At 45.7% G+C, this 24132-nt stretch overlaps 1 protein-coding gene across 3 annotated transcripts in view; it reads right to left on the reverse strand.

Moving 5' to 3' along the window:
- Nucleotides 1-21657, reverse strand: part of LOC142579302 (putative G-protein coupled receptor No18) — a 119889-nt gene extending 98232 nt beyond the window's left edge. For all 3 annotated transcript variants that reach the window (XM_075689352.1, XM_075689350.1, XM_075689351.1), the window contains exon 1: nucleotides 20835-21657. The gene's annotated coding sequence lies outside the window, so the exon portion shown is untranslated. The remainder of the gene's footprint in view (nucleotides 1-20834) is intronic.
- Between the last annotated feature and the right edge of the window lie 2475 nt (nucleotides 21658-24132).

Genomic DNA, 24132 nt, shown 5'->3' on the forward strand with positions numbered 1-24132 from the left:
TCTTTCGTCCTTGTCTTCGTAGCGCTCTCTTTTTTCATTAAGTATGCATTACAGGAGCCGCCGCCCTTACCTCTGTGCTCACGCGCCACAGGAACGACAGCCCAGGGAGATGTTAGAGGTGGAATAGAGAGAGAAGAGGCCGGGATTGAGTACAACCGGATCCCCTACCGACGCAGACAGGAAACGGCTGATTAACGTTATCCCTCTGCATGCGCGGCAATTCACCTAACATGACACGGTACAAAGAAAATGCTTCGTAGAAAGCATTACTCATTTGTGCTTTCTTCAATAAAGCATCATGAGTGAACGAATGACACCTCTCGCTGTTCATTACGTCTGTGCATTACGTGGACAAACACAAGTGGTGCAGGCAAGGTAACATTTCACATGAGACCACGACTGCCGTATGCGTCAACATCACCGCACAATACCGTCAATGAACGCGAGCAGCACAGAAAGCTTCGCTTAATATTATGTCGATTCCCACAGTGCGTGGGGTCTGCACATTTCTTTCTCTTCTTTTTTTGTCCGCGTGCATAATTTTACGCTTATTTCGTCTTATTTGCAACATTTAAAAAAGGTGGAACTCCAATATACAGACACACTTAACTTTAACAGCTACTGCTGTCCGCACAGCGTCATCTATAGAAGGGTAGATGCGCCACGACAAAACTATCTGTTTAACACAGCCGAGTATTTCACCTTCATGCTCAGTTACAGAGCTGAAGTGCTTTACAACTCTGACATGAAACACTTGTAAATATTTAAACGAGCCTGAACGAAGGCTGAGTGCACTTAACTATAGTCTATACCGGTGCACGTATCTAATGAATAAGTCAGCTCCACGAGAACTATGTATCTATGAGTCAAACAATAACAAATTAGGTCCCAGCAAACGAAGAAACACCGAAAACACCTCTTCACTTGCACGAAGGCACCACGGTGGAGCATTCGTCCTCATTTCCGAAAGGTTTCGCCCAAACCCCGAGAGGCCACTTTTTTTTCAAGAGGACCAAATTAGGCTTCCAGAGCCATTGCTAGACCACTCTTTAATTGAAGACACTCTCTCGCGTGCATATTTTCCCTAGGTTCACTTTGGAAACTGCAGCCCAACCCATCAGGGCTAATTCCCCTCCCACTTCGTACTGAACTGTTGCGCGTTTCTTTTTCTTCATCGCTCGCACTTTGCACCCCCTAGCTAATTTTATTAGTTGCCTTTTGCGGGCGAGTCCGGTGCGGTATTAGAGCGTGCCACATGCATTATGCATCCGCGTAATGAAAGTGTTTTGAAGCGGGCATGCTAACCTTCTGCAGTAACCGGCAGTGCCATGGCGGCGGTGGCAATTGGTCATTAGAGAGAAAAGCACTCATTTATTTAGGTTCGAGTGCCACGATCCAGCAAAGTGGTGGCTGCGTTCTTTTTGTGCATGTGTGTTTTGTGCTTGCCTAAACGATAATGGCTTATACTGAAACAGCAGCAGACTTTTCCTTTCTTCTTCTTTTCTTCTTTTTTTTTCTTTTTTTGGTAATGTAACGTGAATTCGGGGATAGCGTTTCCGAAAATTCGTCCTAGCAAAAGGGTGTCTCTCAATATTATGTTAAGCAGAATGATCATTACACAAAGCGTCCATTTTTGTATGTGACGGTATAAGGGTTGGAACCCGTGGCGCTTGGTTTCCTGAAGCTAGCTAAGCTATTTCGGAAACATAAGCACAGAACAAGAGGAGCAAGGGATCTTTACATATGGTAGGGAACTTAAGGTCACCGTGAGAAAAATACACAGACACCGTCGGCGGGCCGTATGTAAAGGGAGAGAGAGAGAGATGCAAGCTTTTTTTTTTTTCTTCATAAGCCGGACGTGTTAACCAGGCTAACTTGGCATATTACTCCAAGTGCTAGGTGATAGTTATAATATACACTGTAGTCTCATAAACACACTAATGGTCAGATAGGCTCACAGGTGGACGCATATGCACTGGATATATTCGCAACGTTTCATTAAGGCCTGTGGACCTCAGAAACACCAGCAGCGCTTTGGAGGCGCATAATGCGCTGCTTTTCCACGGACCGAGAACGCACCGCTTCTCCAAGCACGAGTCGTGCTACAAGTGTAGTAGCTTCTTTAGAAGATTGTCTCTCTAATGAGCATCTTAAATGTGTAATACTCCGGAGAACTTGCAACGTACATGCAAGTAAATGGATCATCGTGCACAACGGCACATCCGGCCTCGCAGCTTCGAACATGGTCTTCAGTAACTATGCGATTTTGTAAGTAGTTTCACAGAAGAAGGCGAGAGAAACAAGCTTATCTTAAGCTCAGATTCTCGAGGCGTCTCCAAACTCAGCGGATGTCATCACGGAGCATTAGCACGGCACAGTGTCACACGGGCGTTCGTTTCGCAAGCGTTTCCAGCGCTGGCGCAAGAATATATGCCAAGAAGCTGTTACTCCGCTCTTACTGCCAAGTTTTGCGCGTTTTCGTTGGTTTACGGCGGTGACTAATCTATAGCTTTTGCGCGCCACATCGCCGAGATCCGGGAAGAAAGGAGGAGCGAGTGCAACGGGGGGCACGAGCTGCACGCGACTGGCGTATCTGTGTTGCAAATGAAGAATCACCGCCGCGGCGTATTCATGAATATTTCGTACGCGTGCATCATCGCTGTTGCTGGGCTCGAATACCGTAAACCGTTCTTTTGTTTCCGCTCACGTGGTGGTTACCTACGACCATATTTAAGACGAGGACTGCTTTCTCGCGTCGAGATCGTTTCTACCGGCCCAGTGCCCGCGAAGAGATAAACGATCTTTCTACGTGTGCATGATCTCGCTATCCTTGGACACATGAATGTCATTTGTCTTCCACCCGTTCACTAGGTTGTCCTGTTTTGTTCGAGCACGCGTCCATTGAACAAACGAAGAATGCGCCGCCGCGCAACCGTCGGTGCTCGTTCCCTGAGTTCGGCGCTTAGAGATATTTTTGCCGGAAGGCGAAGGGTGCTGATATCATGACGAACGACCACGGACACAGCAGAGCGGGGAAACTTATCATTTTCTTTATTTTCAGGGGGACGCACGCTGCATGCGTTACTTTACGCATGAATTTACACGACATGTTTGCCTTTTTACGCGAAAAAACAAAGAACTTTCGTCAGACCTTTCCTTGATCTGCTTTTGCAGCAGCAGCAGGGGCAAAAAAAAGAAAAAGAGTACTGGTAACCAAACTCGCGAACGAAGATACTCAGCCGCAACGGTAATAATACCTTCGTTGAAATATGGGATGCAGCGAGGCAACAGCTTGTATCAGCTTTTCTTATATAACTTCTGCGCGAATTTCGTTCCTAAGGGTAATAAAGTTAGGTAGCTGTATTTCTAACTTACATTACATTTAATGCACGAGTAATACCGGAAATGATACCACGGCGAAGGTTCGTATTGCATGGACGCGTAACCAAACATGCTTATGCATCCAACTATACATTACCGAATGGTCATATTTGCTGAATATACTGTATACAGGTTGCCTATAAAGTATGCATGCAAGCGTCTTGCACGCACACTGCAAAGGCGGTTGGAGCTCAGGCAGGTCTCTCGTGCTGAATTCCTAAGCTGTGCATCGGTTCAACCTACCTTTGGGAAATGCGGCATGCTAGCATTCACATACTACAAAAAGATCTTTAGAAGTAAAAATAAAACGTTTTCTTGTATAATTGATAAAATTGCTGTGCTGAAAAAACAAATTAGTACGCTTGCTACTAGTACATTACAAATTTATTCATGTGCTTTATTGAGGGGTTGTTTCTCCGTGAGCTAATGTAAACACTAGCTATCAAGAGTTGCGTAATAGTTCTTATGAACTGATAGCTCGAAATGCATGGTAGATATTTACTGAACTACTTGTAACTTAGAAGGGCTTGTTATTGGCCTAGTTAGTTTCTACAAAGGGGCACATTAACCTCTACAAAGCAAGAAAACAAACAGTTGGCTCTGTCTGTATTTCGTTTATTTAGCCTTACACATTTTTTTCCTGCTCGTTATACTATGTAGGCTGTGGCTTTGCTTTTTTTTTTCATCACGGGAGAACCACGATATAACGTGAACTCATATAATAACCCCTTTCCGAGGTAATAGCTTTACTGACGAGCTGTCTACCTCCAAGTCGTTATGACAATGCACTTCTAACTATATGTGAACTTTTTTTATTTTCATAATGTGCATGTGCCTAGCGTACGCGAAGAGTATCTGCTTAACTGTGTACATATTTGGTGATTATGCAGCGCGTCATTATAGTACTGCCTGTCATTCTATGAAACATCCCTGTCAATCCTTCAGTCAAGATACTCAAGCAGTCTCAACGTGGACTTCACCTTTTACACGATACGTTTTTAGCGGTACGCTTATAGTGTTGACGTTGTTTAAAAAAAAAACGCGACTTATACTGCTCAGAACCGTGGTTCAGGGACCCAGCTTACGCATTCTCGCGCAGTGATCCAACTCGTATAGTCTACTGGACATCTATGGTTTGGCGACCGAATCATCAGAATCAGCTTATACTGTGAGCATTCCGAATAAATCACTCATGAACGACTGGTTTCGACAGCGAATCGGCGGAGCTGCCTGCGGTTCACAGAGAGCGGAACTAATTTGGCCCACCCGCTCGCCGGACGATTTTCGCCAGCACTCCTGGGTAAGCTTCCGCGCAATTTACGACGCGCGCCAAGGACTAGTCGACCATCCCGGGCATCCCCGAAGAGGGGAAAGAAAACAGCCTGAAACCCCCGTAGCTTTTGTTTGCGGCCCCCTTTATGTACATTTCCCTTTTCTTACCGTCCGCCCTCACGGTTCTGTAATCTAATAGTTGGGCCCTCAGCGGGCGTTCTCTTTCAGACGACCGCTTTTCGAACAGCCGCACGCGCATGCGTTCGACACGACGCACACCGTACCCAAGGCACGCCACGCTGCAGCGCGCCTGTTGGCGAGCGGGCTGTGGCTTCTTCTGGAAAGCTGAAAAGCCCTCGGCATCTAGAAGATGCGCCGCCTGAGGGAGGGTGTATAAGTTCACCCCGTAGTCGTATAATGCAATTTTCTCGCGCGAGGGTTGTGTGTGTGTGTGTGTGTGTGTGTGTGTGTGTGTGTGTGTGTGTGTGTGTGTGTGTGTGTGTGTGTGTGTGTGTGTGTGTGTGTGTGTGTGTGTGTGTGTGTGTGTGTGTGTGTGTGTGTGTGTGTGTTTGTGTGTGTGTGTGTGTGTTTGTTTGTGTGTGTGTGTGTGTGTGTGTGTGTGTGTGTGTGTGTGTGTGTGTGTTTGTGTGTACGTGTGTGCGTGTGCGTGCGTGCTAAGGATGAGAACGAGGGAGGGGTGGGTGTCGCGTACGCGCGCAGAGTGATGATTACGCTGGCCTTCCGTGGTGCCCCGGTTGCTCCTTGAGGCCACCGGTCTGTACCTGCTTTTCAGAGGCAACAATGACACAGCCTCTCTCGTTGAACAAACTCCGTTTGCCGCCGGCGTTTCCCCGACTTCTAAGAACCGACTGCGAAGGCACGCCTCCTAAACGCTTATATGAGCGCGGAAAGCACTGCTGTGAAAATACTATTAAAAAATAAAGAAAGGTTCAGCCGGCTGCCACACAGAACCGGTGGTGTCTTAATAGCAAGAGTCACAAGGCAATTTCATCCCTGAGTTGTCGAAAATACGCAGACAGCGATTGGTTTTTGTCGCCACAATCGCCTTTAACTGAGGGGTGACTTCCACGCGAAAAGTTAATGTTCAGTTCTCATGACACGAAAGTAAAAAAAGTCAACCTCTATGCTGCCCTAGACCGAGAATATAAGTTAAACATATGCACTCCGTTGGTACTTTGTACAAATGGCAGTTGCCTTGCATAAAGCAAAATGAAGCTTGCTACATGCCTGACACTCCTCTAAAAATTTTGTGAACTGTATTGATGAAATGAATTGAAAGCGCAGCTTTATCATTAGCAAATGAAGACGTGTAAGCTACCAGTAGGCACGTGTAGGTATTCATAAAAATACTAAAGCCACTGAATTTGATACAAAGCGTCGATAGTTGCTTTCTGTGCTTGTAATTCACGTTCCTCCACCTAATAAATAATTTTGTAGCGTTAGCTCAGTTATTCTCACATTGAAAAATAAACTATAATTGTATGAAATGCTCTTCTGAGTTTATTGCAAAAGTAATCGTTCTATGAAAACTTCAAGTGGGGGAGTTACGCTGTAAAGCCTGAGTGTGGCAAAGTAGGAGACCGCCGCGAGCTATTTTGACGCCCTCAACTGAATGCGCTAATGAGGTCAAGATAAGAAATTCAACCCTCGACACACTTCCAGTTTCTTTGGCTTATCGAGATTAACTCTTGGGTTATCATCACTTGGGCGTTACCGCATGGGAGGCCCAAAAATAAGGTCATGTCGCGAAACCGTCGGGGCCTTCTTTCATTTCTTTGTCGTTCCACCAAGCATTACCTGTGCAAGTAAGTTTTAGAAAAAGATCACGTAGTACATCCTCTGGGAGTTGCTTAAATGCATAAGCAATGTGCCACTTGCTCATCTCCACGCTTCCAGGTGTCATTATCAATGTTATGTAACTTGATCCGGCCAGTACAAACGACAGCGCTGCGCGACACGAACTCGTGCGGACAGCGGCTCGAACTGCATTGATAACACAAGCAAAGTACTCCAGATGACGGTGCCAGGTGCGCTGATGACGTTCCCATCATTATAAGCCATTATCGCTCTTGAGCGCCTTATCTATACTCGTCGAACCATTATGGACTGTGATCAAGCGTACTCCGGCGGCGGCTGCATATAACACGGCCGCGCCGACCGAATCTTGAAAAGCCATCTGCGATGCGTACAGAGAGTACCGACTGCCGATAGCTCCGCGCGCTTTTTGGCGCTTCCCGTTGAAGAGAGACGCCCGGGCCCATATCTTGAAAGCTATCTGCGAACGCGGCAGGGTGCAGCTTGTGCTGAGAGCTTCGTGAGCGCTGTGTTCTCGCCGCTTCGTTCACGTTTAAGCGATATGCAGCACAAATGTAAAGTCGCTCGCTTTACAAAGGTAAAGCCATTGTCTTACCTGATGGACAGATGGAGGGATGGACGGACGGATGGTTTTTATGGTTGGGTAGGCATAGAAATGCTTAAGAATTCCAAATTTGCCTTTTAGCGTATTTGGAAGAAAGCAAGCAGTTGGCGTTAGAAGGCACCACGTGTTCACGTGGTGCCTTCTAACGCCAACTGCTTCTACGCCTTCTAACGCCTGCTTCTAACGCCAACAACCGCCGCATTCGACGGTTGTTAAGCAGATAATGTACAAAATTCGGTAGGGGATTGGGTGAGGGAACAAACGCGAGTTAATGGCATCTTAGTTGAAATCAAGAAAAAGAAATGCGTATGGGCAGGACATCTAATGAGAAGGGAAGATAACCGATGATCATTAAGGGTTACAGACTGGATTCCAAGGGAATTAAGGGAAGCGTAGCAGGGGACGGCAGAAAGTTAGGTGGGTGGATGAGAGTAAGAAGTTTGCAGGGACAACATGGTCACAATTAGTACATGACCGGGGTAGTTGGAGAAGTATGGGAGAGGCCTTTGCCCTGCGGTGGGCGTAACCAGGCTGATGATGATGATGTAAAAAAAGAGAAGACACGCGCCGTGACACGGCCCCGAAAGGCGTGGCAAGCGGCTTGCACCGAGTGTGCAGAAAGATAGCAAAACTTTCACGGTACTGCGAAATTGCGGTGATAACAATAACTGCGGTGGCGTTCAACATTGTCCAGTTATATGGTTTTGAAGCGAGTAAGCTACATGTGCAGGATGCCCTCGTGTTCACATGCGTGGCTTCACCTCGACGTTTGTCTCCTGTTTTCGCGTTCCGCGCTATTGTTCAGTGACCACCGTCTGGCAAAGTTATGTGAGTGAAAAACTCAAGGAGTCCTGCATGACACCAAGAAAGGTGAATGCACAGCCACACAACATGCTATGTCTAGTCAGCTACAGTATCCTATTCTCATCCTTACTGCGTAGCTTCTCGTCGAAGAACTAAATATCGGAAAGCAGTTTTTTACACCTTGTGAAAGCAGAATATTTTATTACAGCCGCTGATAACACCTGCTTAATGGAACCGATGCGCCACCACCAATTCTTCCAGTTTTTTTTGTATGTACCATTGCTATACAACTGGGAACGTGAGCATTGAGGACGGAAAGCGTCTGTAGTCGTCGAACGGTATTCAACGCCTCCTGCTCTTATGGTAGCGGCAAAGCCTTCGCCACCTTCCAAATTCCGTGACGCCAAGGCGCGGCGATACCGTAGGAAAAATAAAAAAAAATAGATAGGGCAGAGAAAGCCGGTGACCTTTTAAGCAAGGAACTGGATGAAAGTGTTGAGAACCATAAATTAGGGTACATGCTGAGGCAACTGCTAGAAGCAAATCGTGATGATATCTTGCGGTCTCCGTACGTCTGCTGCTGGTAGCGCCATGCGGGGACCACTTAAATCGCATAGGGCATTGTACGTATGCGCGGTTAATTAGCGATAGGTATGGACTGTAGGAGGAGAGTTCTCTAGCAATAGTTGCGGTGCATATGTATAGTGTTTGGGGGGGGGGGAGCTAGTCTGTACTAGAACACGCCTTCCTTCTTGTACACTCTAGGTGGAGCAAACAAAAGATGTCGCTGTTTTGTTGTGTTCTTCGCGTGACCACAGGTGTCCTTGTGTACTCTTTGACATCAGCAGCTGCTCATAAGATCATGAGAGAGAGAGAGAGAGGAGGGGGAGGAAGGAAAGGCAGGGAGGATAACAAGGATGAGTCCATTTTGTTGCCCTGCACGTGGGGAGGGGGAAGTCAAAAACAGAGAGAGATAAGACATGAATCTAACGGCACTGCGTGTCAACGTATCTACAGTCGATGTGTCTACAGTTGTTTGTTGTCTTTAGGTACTGAAGAAGCATTTGAATGGCTTTCTGGGCTGAAGAACTGTGAGGCCAGGCTACCAAGGCCTTCGATTATGTAAATGGCCTATCCTTCAATCTATTCAAGCCGCACTGGAGAGCCTGACGTTGATTATACAAGCGAGAACAGTGGCACGACAGATGATTCATGGTCTCCTTACATTTGCGCTCAGCGCGCATCGGTGAGTCCGCGATTCCAATACGATAGTTGTAAGAGTTAGTGAATGCTACTCCTACCCACAGCCGGCAAAGCAGTGTTGCATCACGTCGTGGAAGGTTCGCTGGTAATTTCGGCTTCAGTGATGAGTCGAGGCTATATAATCTGTATAACGGCAGAACTCTAACAGTCGATTATAGTGTGATAATATTTAACACGCGTATGGCTATACTATAGAGGTGCGGATGTCGAGGAAGACAATCGAATAATATGATCTCAGACAGAGCGAGGGAGACAGAAAGCAAAGAGAGGAAAAACAGGGAGGCTGACTAGGAACACATCCGATTTGCTGCGCAAGACTGGAGAAAGGAGATATAGGTACAAAGACACAGAAAGGGGAAAGAAAGAGCACTGGTTGTACGCACACTTGTACGCGTGTACATTTCGAATTAGAGAACCTTTCACTCAGAATAAGCATTTCTGAAAGAGCTTCCTTCACTTACATGTTCACATACACCACCCCCATTGGCGACAGGCCCGTGACCACACGCTCTATATTTAAGTGTGACAACATTGAGCGTTCGAAACTGCCTTTGCTGTGTGGATGCATCCGTCTTTTCAGTTACACTATCGTCACTGGAAAGCTTACGCTCGTTCGAAAACTTCTCGTCACTTCCGGATTACCGGGTTGCAGAGCCATGCACGACATCAAGAACGCTGGTAGCGACATCTCGTGACGCAAAGCTTAACCAGAGAGCACCTTAGGCTGATACTGCGGTGAACCACAGTATCCCACTTGACAGTTGATGTAAAGCGTTCGTAGCGACATAAGCGCGAATGTTCTACTCTTTTATAATTTTCCTTTGGCGAGAACAGTCTTGAGACAAGAAAATTTTTAAACACATCGTAGTTGAGCAAATCGACACTAGGTGTGCCTACCAACTTGGCTGCTGGGCTGCTGCTGTCTACCGCTCCGTTAATCCGATGGACCGCAAAGGGTAACAAGTTTTCAGACATGCTAAAGCTCACTATTGTGTCGTCCACAGGCCGCCTCCTGATGCTCAGCTTTAATTTTACCACATCCCGAAAAAAAAAACAATGCTTTACGCTTTGCCGCCGCTTCTGCACTCCTTGAGTGCTATAACGCAAAGCTTTTCCAAACTTTTCTATTCAATTTCTGCCAGGAGACCTCCATGATTGGTCAAAATTTTCTCGGGCCACCCTACTTCACTTCTCTGTCACGCAACGTCGGGAAAACCGTGGAAGTTCCTTGTTCTATATGATGTGTACACATTTATCATTCATGTTTAGACCGAACAAAAGAAAAATAATTATTTTCGAGCGTATGCCTTCTTCACCAACAGCCCTCGGCTATTAAAAACCATCCCTGCTGCACTCACTTCACCGGGATGTCTCTCGAGATCACAGAACCGCGAAAACTCACTGCGTCAAAGTAACGTGTACGCATTAAAGATGCGTTATATGCCGAACAAAACTGATTTTTGCTTCTTTTTTTTATTTCTTTTATTTGCGGAATATTAGGAGGCTGCCAAGCTCCGAAATGAATAGAAGATGGCTGCCTGCCGATCGCTCCGGCACTGGCTGGTCAGAGCGGCCGGGAAGAATGGATTACATGTGTATAATAAAAATATTTGCGCAGCAGTACAACGTTGTCGAGTCGTTTCGGCAAGTAAACGATATCGTTATGCCAAACTTTCTTCCCCGAAGACCCGTTTTAGCTTAATTTTACCATTCCTTTGCACGCCGCCGCCGTTTTCTGCAAGACAGCGAAAGCTTAGCAAGAAGAATCGGGCCAATCACAGGCGCCGGCACCAACCTGCACATCAAGTTGTCTACTTTCACTGTATTACCCTGACCCCACCGTAACCCTTCCACTTCTGCGTGCTGATCGCCTGTAGTCAGCCAATTAAATACGAAAAGGCTGTCTTGTAAGGCAATGCTATTCACTTTTATATCAAACAGAATGACCTCCTATAAATGAGGAGACCCGCCGTGGTTGCTCAGTGGCTATGCTGTTGGGCTGCTGAGCATAAAATTGCGGGACCGAATCACGGCCGCGGCAGCCGCATTTCCGTGGGGGCGAACTGCGAAAACGCCCGTGTACTTAGATTTAGGTGCACGTTAAAGAATACCAGGTGGTAGACATTTCCGGAGTACTCCACTACGGCGTGCCTCATAATCAGAAAGTGGTTTTGGCACGTAAAAACCCATAACTTAATTTTTTAATAAACGAGGAGAACGTTTCATTAGTCTCTTCAAACAACGCTTCGAGTTAACGCCCGATGCATGCTTTGGCGGTTATGCAAATTTGACGTCGGAAGAATGGAATAAATACACATGGGAATAGGTTTACGTAATGGGGTCACTAACCTCGTTCCATGCAGGTTTCACTATGTAGGTTGAACACACTTGCAAAAATGTTCCGCTTACTAATTGGAACCTATGGGAGGCGAATGTTCTTGACCCTTCGCTCTATCTTCTTGCCACTGTATTCTGCATGCCACTCTTAATATGGTTCCACATAAGTTTAACTAATTATATGGAGAATTTTGATATCGTTGGACATAGGTTCAACCGGATAAATGGAACACGTACGCTAAAAGGGGCCACTTACTGAGTGCAACACAAATGCAAAGAGGTTACGAGTGCGGGATTTGTGCTGCTGACCAGGCGATGGGAGGGGGGGGGGAGGAGAAGAAGAAAGCAGAAGGCAGGGAGGGTAGCCAGAACAACGTCCGGTTGGCTACCCTACACCGTGGGAAAGGGAAAACAAAGATGACAGCGAGAGAGATGAGGGAAGGAAAGAAGGAAAATAGTGGTGAGTTTGCTGACGGGTGGGGTGCACGCTTGGCAGTCGCACCCGTTAATCTCTGCTTTAATGGGGCACTGACGCTTGGAAAGTTTTGCGCATTTTTATGTGCCACGCCGATCCCGAGGCGCTGGCGTCTGGCCAGGTATTTCGGAAGCTGCAGCAGTCAATGCTGTAGCAGATGAAAGCGACCTTGTGTGCATTGCAAAGTCCTTCTTGATAAAATGGTCATGTGCTCAATGAAAGCCTGCTGCTGCTGCAGTAGATGAGTTTAGAGCATGAGGTATTACCGAAGTTTGCTGGTCTTCTTTTACCTAGGACATCATAAAGCAGCGCATTCTCGTCATTTTATTTGCGATCAACTAAATAATTTCCGTGAGATTACAAGGCAAGATTTACAACCTTGTACTTTTAGTTGACCTGTAGTAAGCGTTGCAACGTACGTTATGCAACTTCCACTTGATAAAAGTTCAACTACCCGCATTCTTACGGTCGTGCATAGACTGATTGTGGAAAGGCATGTGCTCTATTTTTAGCAGTCATTTAGGGAGCGCGGCTCAGCGTCATCTGGAGTCCGGAAAGTCGGTAGCTGCGCCTTTTACTCCTCTGTTAGAAAAAAAGGTTGCTGTGTCGTCAACTAGTCCTAAAAGGACATGACATCACTTTTCAATGGCTTCCAGAACTGCTGAATTAAGTTCAACGAACGTGCCGATGAAGCTGCTTAACGTGCTTACGAAGATTGCGCGCAGAAATCCGACCCAGTGTTAAGGTAAGATGTAGCAATAAATCTTCGCATGCTCCCGTGTGATACCACATGATCTATGTAGAATACTAAGGTTTCCGCGGTACCCGTCCGCACCTTCTGAACCCATGCCTCCGACTCCGCATCCCATCTGGATTATCCGAACCGAGACAACTGGTCTCTGCCAACCCTGGCAAAGAACAGTTAGGGTACCATTCCTAAGTACATTTGCCTGCCACATCGTAATGGCCGACATCGCTGCCTGTGAGGTTTGCGGTAGCGAGAGAATAATTTAACATGTCTTTTGTCATTCTGCTCATTGGTCCTAGAGACACTCCCTCGCTCGAGTATTGGCACGCCTCGATGACCAGTCGCTTCCTGAGCAGATTATTCTTGGAGTGCTGGCTTCTACAGTCTTCACACCAGAAAGCGACGAAGGCGCTACTAAAGATGCTCTGTTCAAGCGACGTGGTTGAACGACTCACACATTACCACGTTACTTTATGTGTGCGTGTTTACATATGTACGTGTTTTTATCTCTCTCTCTCTCTCTCTCTCTCTGTGTGTGTGTGTGTGCTTTTCTTTTTACCTTTTGGTTTTCCTTTACAACTTCGCCAGTGCAGGTTAACAAACTATTTTCTGTATCTGTATTTCTGTAAAAGTATTTTCTGTTTAACCTGTGCGCCTTTCGCAACTTATTTCTCCCTCTCTCCCCCATTCCGCCTCCTCTCCAAGTACTTCCCACCACCTCTCCTCCTCCTTCGAACCTCAAGCAAGCAAAAACGTGCGTTCCGAATATTCTACAATACATGCCACCCGGCCCGTTCACTTCCTCTCTATTCTCCCTCTTACACTCTTTATTGCCTCCGGGTTTTACCACCAACCGGTGAACAAGTATTTCAGCGCACAGGGAAACCACAATTCAATCATCCATTTTCAGATATGCACATTTCCACTTCAGGCGTACTGGACGAGCATCACTGTAGACAAATATGTCCAGTCGTGCATGATCGAGCGCTTTTGCGTTGACGAAGAGATACGGGCGACACCGTTAAGCAAACAGACAGCTACATCGATGGCTCGGCTTTTACAAACCCTAGGTCCAACCCTTCCGGGTTTGCTTCGAGTTTTGGACTAACAATACTTTAACCATGACAATGACTTTCACTCTTTTGGTATCTGTCGACAGCTTCACCTGTCAGGCTGCTGAGAGATATTTCAGCAGCGTGTGTGGCCAATACCCTGCACTTACTGCACGCTCTGGGAATCCCAAGCGAACACGTCAACTGTGTTGGCGCAGCTTCGATCTGGTTTCCTTTGTCAATGTATAAAGAAGGGGGGGGGGGGGTGCTTAGCTGCTTAATGCACACACGACTGCTCAGTGGCATGTGTGTCAAACTGGAAGAAATTCTGCATTCTTTTGTCACTCCCACGCTCAAAAAACTATTCTTCCATTTAAATGTGAATGTTTCTTTGCCGAATCGCACATGCCTACGACATGACGACAGAATGTACGCTCCAGCGAAGGCAGTAAGCTGCATTATGAACGGAAATGTAGGCACCCACCTAAAACTACCAAGCTAAAACAATGCACCTGGTTGACTTGTTGATAATGAAAATGGCGTGGACTGCACATAGCCGTCACTGCGCTTATGCAGCTGACACTAATGCACTCTTCCTGCGAAAGTTTATTCTGACTAGTTGCCTAATGTATCTGTTAACCAACCATGGCTTTACTGGTTGAAAAATGAAAGAACACTGATGCGATGTCGAGCAGTGACTCGACGCAGTCAGCAGGCAAGCAGAGGCGCTGTCGGGCAAACAAAGTTGAACAGTCCTTTCGAGAGCTTGTTATACGGCACAGTGAAAAACTTTTGCGAGTTATACTCGACCATCTGAGTGTAATCGAGAATATACACGATAAAATACGTGCTTCGTTCTGACCTGTGGCAGCCTAGGCTCGACATTGGTAATATTATCATTGGACAATTAGGTCAATATCTATCCAATAGATTGGCTAATATTTTCCCTGGCAATACACGTGGAAGATACAGGAATGTGCTCCCTGGTTACGCTCACGAGTCCTATATGGTCAGCATACAACAGTCAAGATCATAACGTATGAACAACGGCCCATAAAAGTAATTACCTTTTACAAATGGAACCATTAACCCGTTCTTTTCAGCAATTAAAAACAACTGCTTGCTAATAAGGAAAAGCTTGAGCACAATAAAGCGGCATGGGGGTTGTACACACTTTCGTAAAGCTTTTGAAATATAATAAAAAGTGCGAACTGTTTAATGCTCAGCAGTGGAATACGTGTCGAACAACTCAAACTTTGAATTCTTTCCACTATTACTCGTATATTGTGAATTATCAGAGGGGGGACTGATATTAATCACACCAGTAAAAGTTAATACGTACTGTGGGACTGTCGACATTTTACGAGTAAGAGAAAAAGTAACTTGTAGACATGCTACAAGTTTGTAGCCTGCCTATATGTGAACTAATTCTTCAAGTTGAACGAATGTCGCATCTTTTATTGCGGGTATTTTCATTACTATTATTATTGTTATCATAAAGACTTTCCCTTAAGGCATAATTGTTTATGTGTATATGTGTAATATATATGTGTGCTGGGAGGCCTGCGTTTCGTATGAATTGAAGCAGTGTTTTGTGGAATCTGTTACCATGTATTCAACGGTCATGGTTGTGACACTGTATCGGAGGCCGGCTTGCTGCTACCGCAAGCGTTCCGATTGTAAGCCTGGACGTGTCATATTAGGCGGTACGCATGTGCCTTCGTCACTGGGACTAAATAGTGTGAACACGTAGCGCCCAGTGGTAAATGCAAACAGCTCCATGTTTAGTTCACAGCCGGAGTAAGGGCCACCCCGGTCCGAGGCTTCCTAAGCGCAACTTTCTCCGCCCTAGTAAGGTAAAGGGGGAGGGAACAGACAAACGGGGGGATAAAAGCGCGTGTGTCTTGCCAGATAAAATTTTTACGGGATGGAAGAGAGTTACGGGGTTAAGGTAGCAGGGGAATAGACGGAATATCTGGATTAGGAGGGCAGTGCGCCTGTTGGTAAGCAGGAATGTTGTGAGAGTTCGCAGCAGGGCCTTGATTCCAGTCTGCCTTGACGCAAGTAGCTGTTTTACTAGTCATAGTGTGTATCGTCTCGCAGATTTCTAGCGCTTTGTAAACCTTCCTGAGTTCTTCACCGGTCACCCAAGGATCAGTGAAGACATCTATTTGTTTGGTTGTAGGCAGCTTAGTTGTTGCACAGCGTCGTGGATGGCTTGAAGTGCTTTCACTAGAGCGCTGGCTTCCGTAGATAAATAACGCTGGTGACCACTCATGAAATTATGCGTAGTACTGAGGAATAATGCGCTTCCACCGTCTGGTAGGATAGCGGCATCCGTATATACTTTGCAGGTGGTAGCGCATAATGCATCGATGATATTGCGTTCGTCGGTAATACCTGTTGTACTACGGCGTCGCAACTTCGTTGGGTTATTAGTCGTGATGCTGCTGAATTCCCAGGGAGGCAGTGCATAGGGCTGATTGTCAATCCAAGAGCCGCGTCGAAACTGAGCGTGAAACGCAGTGACAGCGGGAACAAGTTGCTTTTTGATTTCACGGGGTTTTTCACGCTCCGAAATTAGCTCTGCAATTGTGTTGAGCTGGGCATGTTCTTGTAAGGTTGGTATAGGAGTGATGTGGGCTAGAGTTGTGACTGTGCACATAGCATCACGGTTAATTGTCTCCCACTGTGCCACCTGTGCCAAAGTGAGCCGGTGATATTGCGCCTGATATAAAACTCGTGGGTGCAATACTGCACGTAACAGCCGTCGAGCTACATCCCTGGCGTTCTGCTTATACCTATGGCAAAGTAATTCTCTTAGCCCATGAGCTTTCGTAGCCTACAAACAAAGTTGCGAACCAATTTTATCATTTGTCCGATCTCGATAACATGACTAAACAAACTCTAAAGCTTACAAATACCAACGAAAAAATTCGTTAGGACAACCTGAAAACTAGCCTTGCTACTAAGAGCAAGGTTAATGCGAAACGTGGTCTAGGCCGATCTGGCTGAATGTCCTGCGTGATAGGTAGAATATATAGCCTCAAATTTCTGTCACGAGAAGACATCTGGCACGGAGCACTTGATAGATCTGTAGTGTCAGGTTTAGCTCGCGCGAAGTGTGACCATTAATAGCACAAGCATAGAAAACATCGTTGAGATAGTTACGCACGCGATGAAAGGATATATGACGCTATCCGTCAGTGAGTAGCTTGCAAAACAAAGCGAAAATGTAATTTCGCGGTACAAAAACAAAACAATCCTATGGCGAAAAACAACGCAACCGAAAGGAAGCGGCTTATAACATAATCTCATTGAGCTTTTTCTGCTGAATGGTGCGGCGTTCTCAATCTGCATCCGAAAACAAATCAAACTTGATGGCCTCTTCGAGTCGCAGTGATGCAAGCGTTCGCGCAAAAAATAGGGGGCGCGCCTCCCATTACAAAAATCACATAACGCAAGAATTTATATTCACAACTGGCGTAAAGGAGGGATGCTGAAATATTTAAATCCCTAATATCGCCTCCCGCTGAGATTCTCGTTTCTGGAGGCCACGAAACAAACGCTTACGAAAGTAGGGTGGCCTCGTCTGCTCGCGCTGGTTGAGACGCGTGTATGCGTGAAATATTCGCCAGATAAAACTGAGAGGGAGAGATCATAAAACTTTCACGAAAAAGCCGCTAGCGCAATCTCCATAGGGTTAGAAACTTCTGTCTGCGTGAGCAAGTGAAGAGACCTTGCGAAACCGAGAAATGTGTTTTTCGGTACATTTTCTTGGTCGATATAATGAATGTACGGCTGTCCCAATGCTCCACTCCCATCTTATATTCGTATTAAGCTCTTTTGTGTTTTTTTACTTTTGTGTTCTTAGCTAGGAAACCATTAATATGAAGATTCTAGATGTCATTATTCCAAACGTAGCACGCAGTGCGCTGCTGCATCAGGATTGTCGTCTTTGTCGAGAACCAGATCCAAGACAGTCGTATCTGTGTCGGTACAGATGAATGCGTTATGGCAAAATAGGGTGTCCTTATGCCACTGTGCGTGTGAAGTCGCGACGTGGCTCTGAAAGCATGGAGAAAGATTAAAGCCAAATGGAAAATTGAAGCCGCGAACGACAGTCGTGCACCCATTGAATCTGAACGCCTCTAGAACTTGCTTTAATACTTGCGACACGAAGAATTCAAATGATTAGACCACGATAAATCTTTAATAACTTCACCCGCCTCACTTAAGTGAACATTAGGCATATTACCAGGAGACATAATGAAAAAGAAATATGTTTCTTTATACCCAGCTTATTGGATAATATTATTTCGATTAACTATCAGCGACGCGTTCTTATGGAAAAGGGCCTTTATTTTTATCATGAAGCTCTGCCGATGCGCTGAAAAGTACAAAAGTACGACGAGCTGTTCCCAGCAGCTAGCAAAAGCTGCCGTTCCACCTCTCGAACTGCGTCGCGGTGCCGTAGATCACTTTGTGGGGAAAGTTACTTGTAGAATGTCCACGAACTTTGGAAACACAATACTTTCTTATGAACCGTCTCCCTCGGAATGATACTAAAAAGGACCAATAAAATTGTGGCATTTAATTTGTATGTTGTAGGTGCGCTCATTGAAACTACGCACTGAAGCAGGCAATGCTAGTGCAGAAGCAATTTGTAAGCGCAGTTTCGCGTCCAGGAAAACACAACGCGCATGATCTACTTCGCCAAAACGCCCAACCATACTTGTGTTGATTTGACGAAAATTCTTTTGAGCATGATAATCGGTGAAGTAAACTTCAGTGTCGCTCAGGTTTATAGGCTACTCAATTAACTTGAATAGAAAAAAAACAAGACACTTGGAAGATTTCCCGCTATTTTTAGCGTAGTAGAACTTTCACGCAAATATGGGCGTAGCTGGATGCACGCCTTTTCAACACTGATGATACGTGGTAATCAATTTAGGCAGTGTTCAGTAGGAGGCCGCGTAACATTGTATCTAACTACGGTGTTATCACCGCGTATAATATTTGCGATATATTGTTATGTGTTTTCAATACTTTTCTGTGGCTTCAAAATATCTGCATAATGGAGAATTGTCCGATAATACAACTATTACGGCGTTTGTAACGTACTCGCAGAAGTGTACTGGTAACAAACCGAGCTTGTGGATATATGATGCACTGATTGGATGTGAGATGATGCGTGCGCACATTTTTTCCCGTGATTAACAGTTAGGAAGTGCTGTATGGGACATGTAGGCATAATTATATGAAAGCAGATAAAATTATACTAGACGTATCTTACAAATGGCTACTTAAAGAAAGTTCTTTTTTTTACCGACAATCTCACCCAATCGCGTCTACGCACATCGCATTTCGCTCGTTTCATTTAACATCTGAATAGAATATTGGATTACATTCGTGGATACTGGGGGCACTCCTCATTCAGCAATTTTTGCTCGCCACTGCCTTTCTTACTACAAATCTGTAAAGAAATCCAACTTTTTAAGTCCCCAACTCTTGGCTGCAGCGTCTACACTGGCTTAAGGTGCAACTGAAGCCTTACTGCGTTAAACTCCTGCAAAAGACATTAAAGCTTTACTGGGGCAGTGTCTAGCACCTTTTTATTGACACCCGCTGCTGACGCCTGTAGCTGAGGCTTGCGAAATGGCCTTTTCCAGCCTGTGCGTCCAAAGTTTTCAAACCTTACGGCGCATGCTTTCGTATACGCGAGATAGTGTCCTGTACTGAAGGATTTTGCGGTAGATGGTAAGTGTTAGGCGAACACTCATAGAGAAAAAGTGCACAAATCAGTCCACGGCAAAATAAATAATAATAATAATAATAATAAAATAAAAGAAGCCGACGTGGTACTTCATTTCGCACCGCCAGCGCCATCAGGTGATGTTCCAGTGACGAGGACGTTTAAGTTTTTTTAACAATATTTTTGCTCCCAAATACCGATATCTCGTTGAGGACCACTGAAAAGCACAAATAAACCCAGCGAAGAAAGCTGTCAGTGCGCCGCAAAAAGTTCTGTGCTTGCTAGGCCACCAAGTTCGTACGCAGTGTTGCTAGCTACTGATTTATCAGTGGGTCTTCTAATCTTTCAAATTTTATTTTTTTCACTGATAGAGCTTTGGAATGTACAAACTTTTGGGCCTATCCCATTAAGACAAAAGAGAAATTTACTAATCTTTTTAAGTGTTGTTCTTTTTTTTATGCTACACCACTACCCCGTTATCAGCAGATAACCAATAATGCGCGATCAACTTTTGTTGTGTACGAACAACGCGGGACATGTGCGTCTTCTTTTTTCTTTTTTTAGGCTTAAGCACTCTCCAAAACACACAAGCACTTCAGACTTCGGGCACCAGATGTCATCAGAGGCCCTTCCGAAATTGGTTCGAACGTAGGAACACAGCATCTTTTTAATACTTATGGCGTTGCCATTTCTTGTTTGCCATGGAGTTCATGAAACCTTGCACTGCACTGAAACTGTCCGGGATCAAATGTGCATAAAATGCTGATATTTCTTATGATAAAGCATGATCCCAATCGTAGGTGAGTAATATCGAATGGCGGCGTTAAGCGAGCGTCAAATGTGTCATTTCCTGGAAGGGTCAACCGATTTCCTCTATTGTTAATTGCCGCCTGTGTGTAGTTACGCAACGTTATATTAAAGCAGATGTACACTGTGCTCCGGCCATTAACCAGCAACTTGAAGCTACTCTTACGCTGCCACCGAATCAACACATTTACACTAAATGTAGTTCATCTTTTATTCTCGATGGTTGTTCATTAGGCTACATTGTGTTTTTCAATGGCAAGAGCGCTCCATTACACCGAAAGAATAATAGCCGTTCTATCGCTCGTGACGCTGCCTGTCTAGTTAATTAACCTTTATTCTTATCAGTGATAAACCATAAACAAAGCATTGGTATGTTGTTTCCGTACTTCTCTACTCCTTTCTTTCAAAAAGCAACCTGTAATAAATATATATTCACCCAGCTTGCAAGGGCGGGCCAGGAATGTATGGAAGGGAGAAAGACAAAGCAGAAATCAGCTTACCTCGCTTCGAGCGTTCAAGTCGCGGGGGATTTCACGCACTGTCAGTCAGGAGTGCTTCCACTTGGCTGATCACGAGGAACGCCGTCCCACTAACTGCAACTCAGACAGCGTGCGGGCGGGGGCAGCTGTGTTTTGCAACACGCACGATGTGGAGGACGACGAGGAGAAGAATCCGTGTCTTACAATCGCGGCGGCTTAATACAACCTAACGCACCACAGGAATGTCTCACCACGACGAACACGCAACAGAGTTTCTCGAGCGTGTTGTTTACGGTCTTCCTTCAGAAGTTCCTCACTCCTCTGCTCTGTGCCACACTTTTGCCGATATAGTGTAATTCTGTTTCGAAGTGCGCTTCTCGTTTCGGGAGTGTCGTGTCGGGATTAAATTCCGGTTCCACCCATCTACTTCAAAAGTTACGCAACAAGCGCAAAGAAAAAGCGATATCCCTGCACTTCTTCTCTGGGCACTCTCTATCGAAGAAACTTTCTTACTGGAATCACTTGCGCAATCGGGGTTATGTCAGAGAGCTCACGCGAATACTCTAGCCCAAAATTGGTGGAGTCTGAGAGGAAAGGCTCTTGCGGATCAAGAACGATTGATAAGGGTTCTGAAAAATTAGTTTTCGGAGCGGATAAAAATTTCTGAAATTCCCGACAAGAGCGAGTGCTTTTGCATGTACATTTCAGTATACTATTCTCCTTCTCTAATCATAACAATTTCTGGTCTAATAGTTCAGTTCTCGAGGACAGATTGCGCTCCGGTAAAAGATCTTTAAATGATCAGACACGACGACTACGAGTTGTGTACTCTTATCGGCAATTACGGGTGTTCCTCTATTGCGAATATTTTTTTCTAACGATCTGTTTTTCTTTTTTCTGTAAGGGCAAGCGCGTTGTATAAAGCGCACATGAATGTAAGACTCACATTAGACGTTTTCAACTTGTATGACGTCTAATGGTTAGATATGCTATAGGCGTTTCCAGCTGTGGCGGTTGAGAGAAAAGGGCTGCGATTCCTTGAAAGTAGGAGATTGGTATAAATTAATCTGTAGCCATGAATTACACTCACACTACAAGTAACGAGTACGTGTTACCAAACGAACAATCTAAGATGAAGGTATTGAACTTGCTTTCAGTTCACCAAATTTCGAGCAGGTACAAAAGCGCTTGAGGAGTTACTCCTTGACCCAAGAGTCTGACTCACTAGGCTTGACGACAGTTCTGGTGACGAGAAAGTTTGAAGAGCTATTTTTGTTAGCCACATGCACTGGAAGCCTTTTTTTGTTGTTGTTAGCTTCAACGCTTCCCGTGCATCATAAAAATACAGTCTCTCTATGTACAGTGTGCCCTTCACGTATTTGTACAGGTCTTTCTGTGCTTGATAAACGTGGCCTCACTCAGAAAACAAGGCTAGCTTGTTAGTGCAGATAAAATGCCAAGCAAATGAGCCGCTTTTTCCACAAACCTTTCTACACTAAAACTTATTAGAATCACCAGATTTCACCAGGATGTCGAGAAACTGCAACTTCAGCTCCTTTACGCATGCTCTACCACATTCTAAATTTCTGCAGATAGCCCGAAATCTTCACTCTAGTCATTGAGAACGATGCTCAGTGACCTATCTTAACAAAACTGATGGCCCGTGTTTCCATGAGCCGAGAATAAAGAGCAGTTTTTGAACATATCTGCACACCATTTCCCCGTTTGTCTAGCGTTTAAGTCTATGATTCAATAACGATGCGTCACATGAAGATAATGGCGAATTATTGAAGCTGCGTCAAAGCTACGTTCGATCTTCAGTCAACGTTCAACTGGTTCATTCAATCTACGCTCAAATGGCTTCCTTATATAGTTTAAATGCGTGTTTAATAGTTACACGTTTTATATAACCACCACAGTCTGAAGTCTCACATAAGTCTGCAAACTATAAATGTCGAATCATCTGTGCAAGTAGGTTTGAAGTAGAGAATGCGTTTTTTTCGTCTAAATTTAGATTATTTTCTCTTCACTTCGTAGTGTTCAGGCCAGATGCAAACAACCTCGCAATCAAAGAAATAACTGAAGGCATTCCGAGTCACCAATCATTTCTCATGCATGGGGTTTTGTTCGCGAATGTAAGGATGTATTACGCATAAAGAAGATGGCAGCGGTTGCTATTACAGCAAAGTCAGTGTGGGAAGCACGATGTGTGCGAGAAATGTGAAAATTTGACAGAAATGTGAACGTTTCCGGCAAAAGTCAGAGTTTAGATTGCTGCGGCTAACTTCTTTCTGATTCGCGTGACCTACTCCAAGTTCTCCTGCAGCTGTCCGGAGGACAACTTTCGAAGTTCACACAAACGTCCAACACAAGCACCAGCTTTCTTATTAACACCTTCCGAGTCGCGAGTCACAGGGATCCGCTTCGTCCAGGCGCCGCGGGCGTGCTCTGGTGATGCGGACAAAAGAGCAACAGGTGGGTGACACAAGTTCGTCGTCGCACCGCCGTCCTTTGGTATCGCAGGCTCCGAGAAGGGCAGTGAGGAATCCTCTGCACTGAGTACATATATAGAGGCGGTGACCAGTCGATAGCACATATATAGAGGCAGCGAGAGAGAGAGACAGAGAGAGAGAGTTGAGGACTGACTGCCACAGTGGTCGTCGTACGGAGGCGTGCTTTCACAACGTGCACCGCTTAGAGAGGGCGCGGCTGGCGCGCGGTCCCGAGTCGCGGCGACGACTGCGAGCCGCGTGTCCCGCGCGCACCCACCTCCTTCTCGCCTGTGCTGCCGCCGCCGCTACCGGGGCGCGAACACCGCGCCACCGCGGCAACACCCCAGCGCACGGGTTCTCGCAGCCCCGCGAGGTGGCTGCACCGTTACTGGTATACGCTTCCCCTTAACGACTCCCCCTTCCGCTTGGCTTTCGTTACATCCTTTCGCCGGAACGCCGTCAATAGAGAAGCGTCACAATATCCCCCAAGCCGCTATTCCTTCCTCTCTTTCCACCATCGCCAGCCTTTTAACGCAACGAATGAAAGAAAGCTCCAAAGCAACTTGTGGTCGTTCCTAGATGCTTCCTTCATACGGAAGGTCGTTTTTCCCTCATGTGACTCATCTTTTCTCTCTATGAGCGTGCATGCACGGGGGCCTTCAGTGCGGGAGAGTCAATGTCCACGATGTTTTTCTGTGTGTGGTTCCTTTGTTAGTTGTCGTTTTACGCTGCATTAATTAGATTGCATTGCTGAATTTTAAAACTGTGTGTGTGTGTGTGTGTGTGTGTGTGTGTGTGTGTGTGTGTGTGTGTGTGTGTGTGTGTGT

This window comes from Dermacentor variabilis, chromosome 4, assembly GCF_050947875.1.
Source record: "Dermacentor variabilis isolate Ectoservices chromosome 4, ASM5094787v1, whole genome shotgun sequence".
NCBI classification, from domain to species: domain Eukaryota; kingdom Metazoa; phylum Arthropoda; class Arachnida; order Ixodida; family Ixodidae; genus Dermacentor; species Dermacentor variabilis.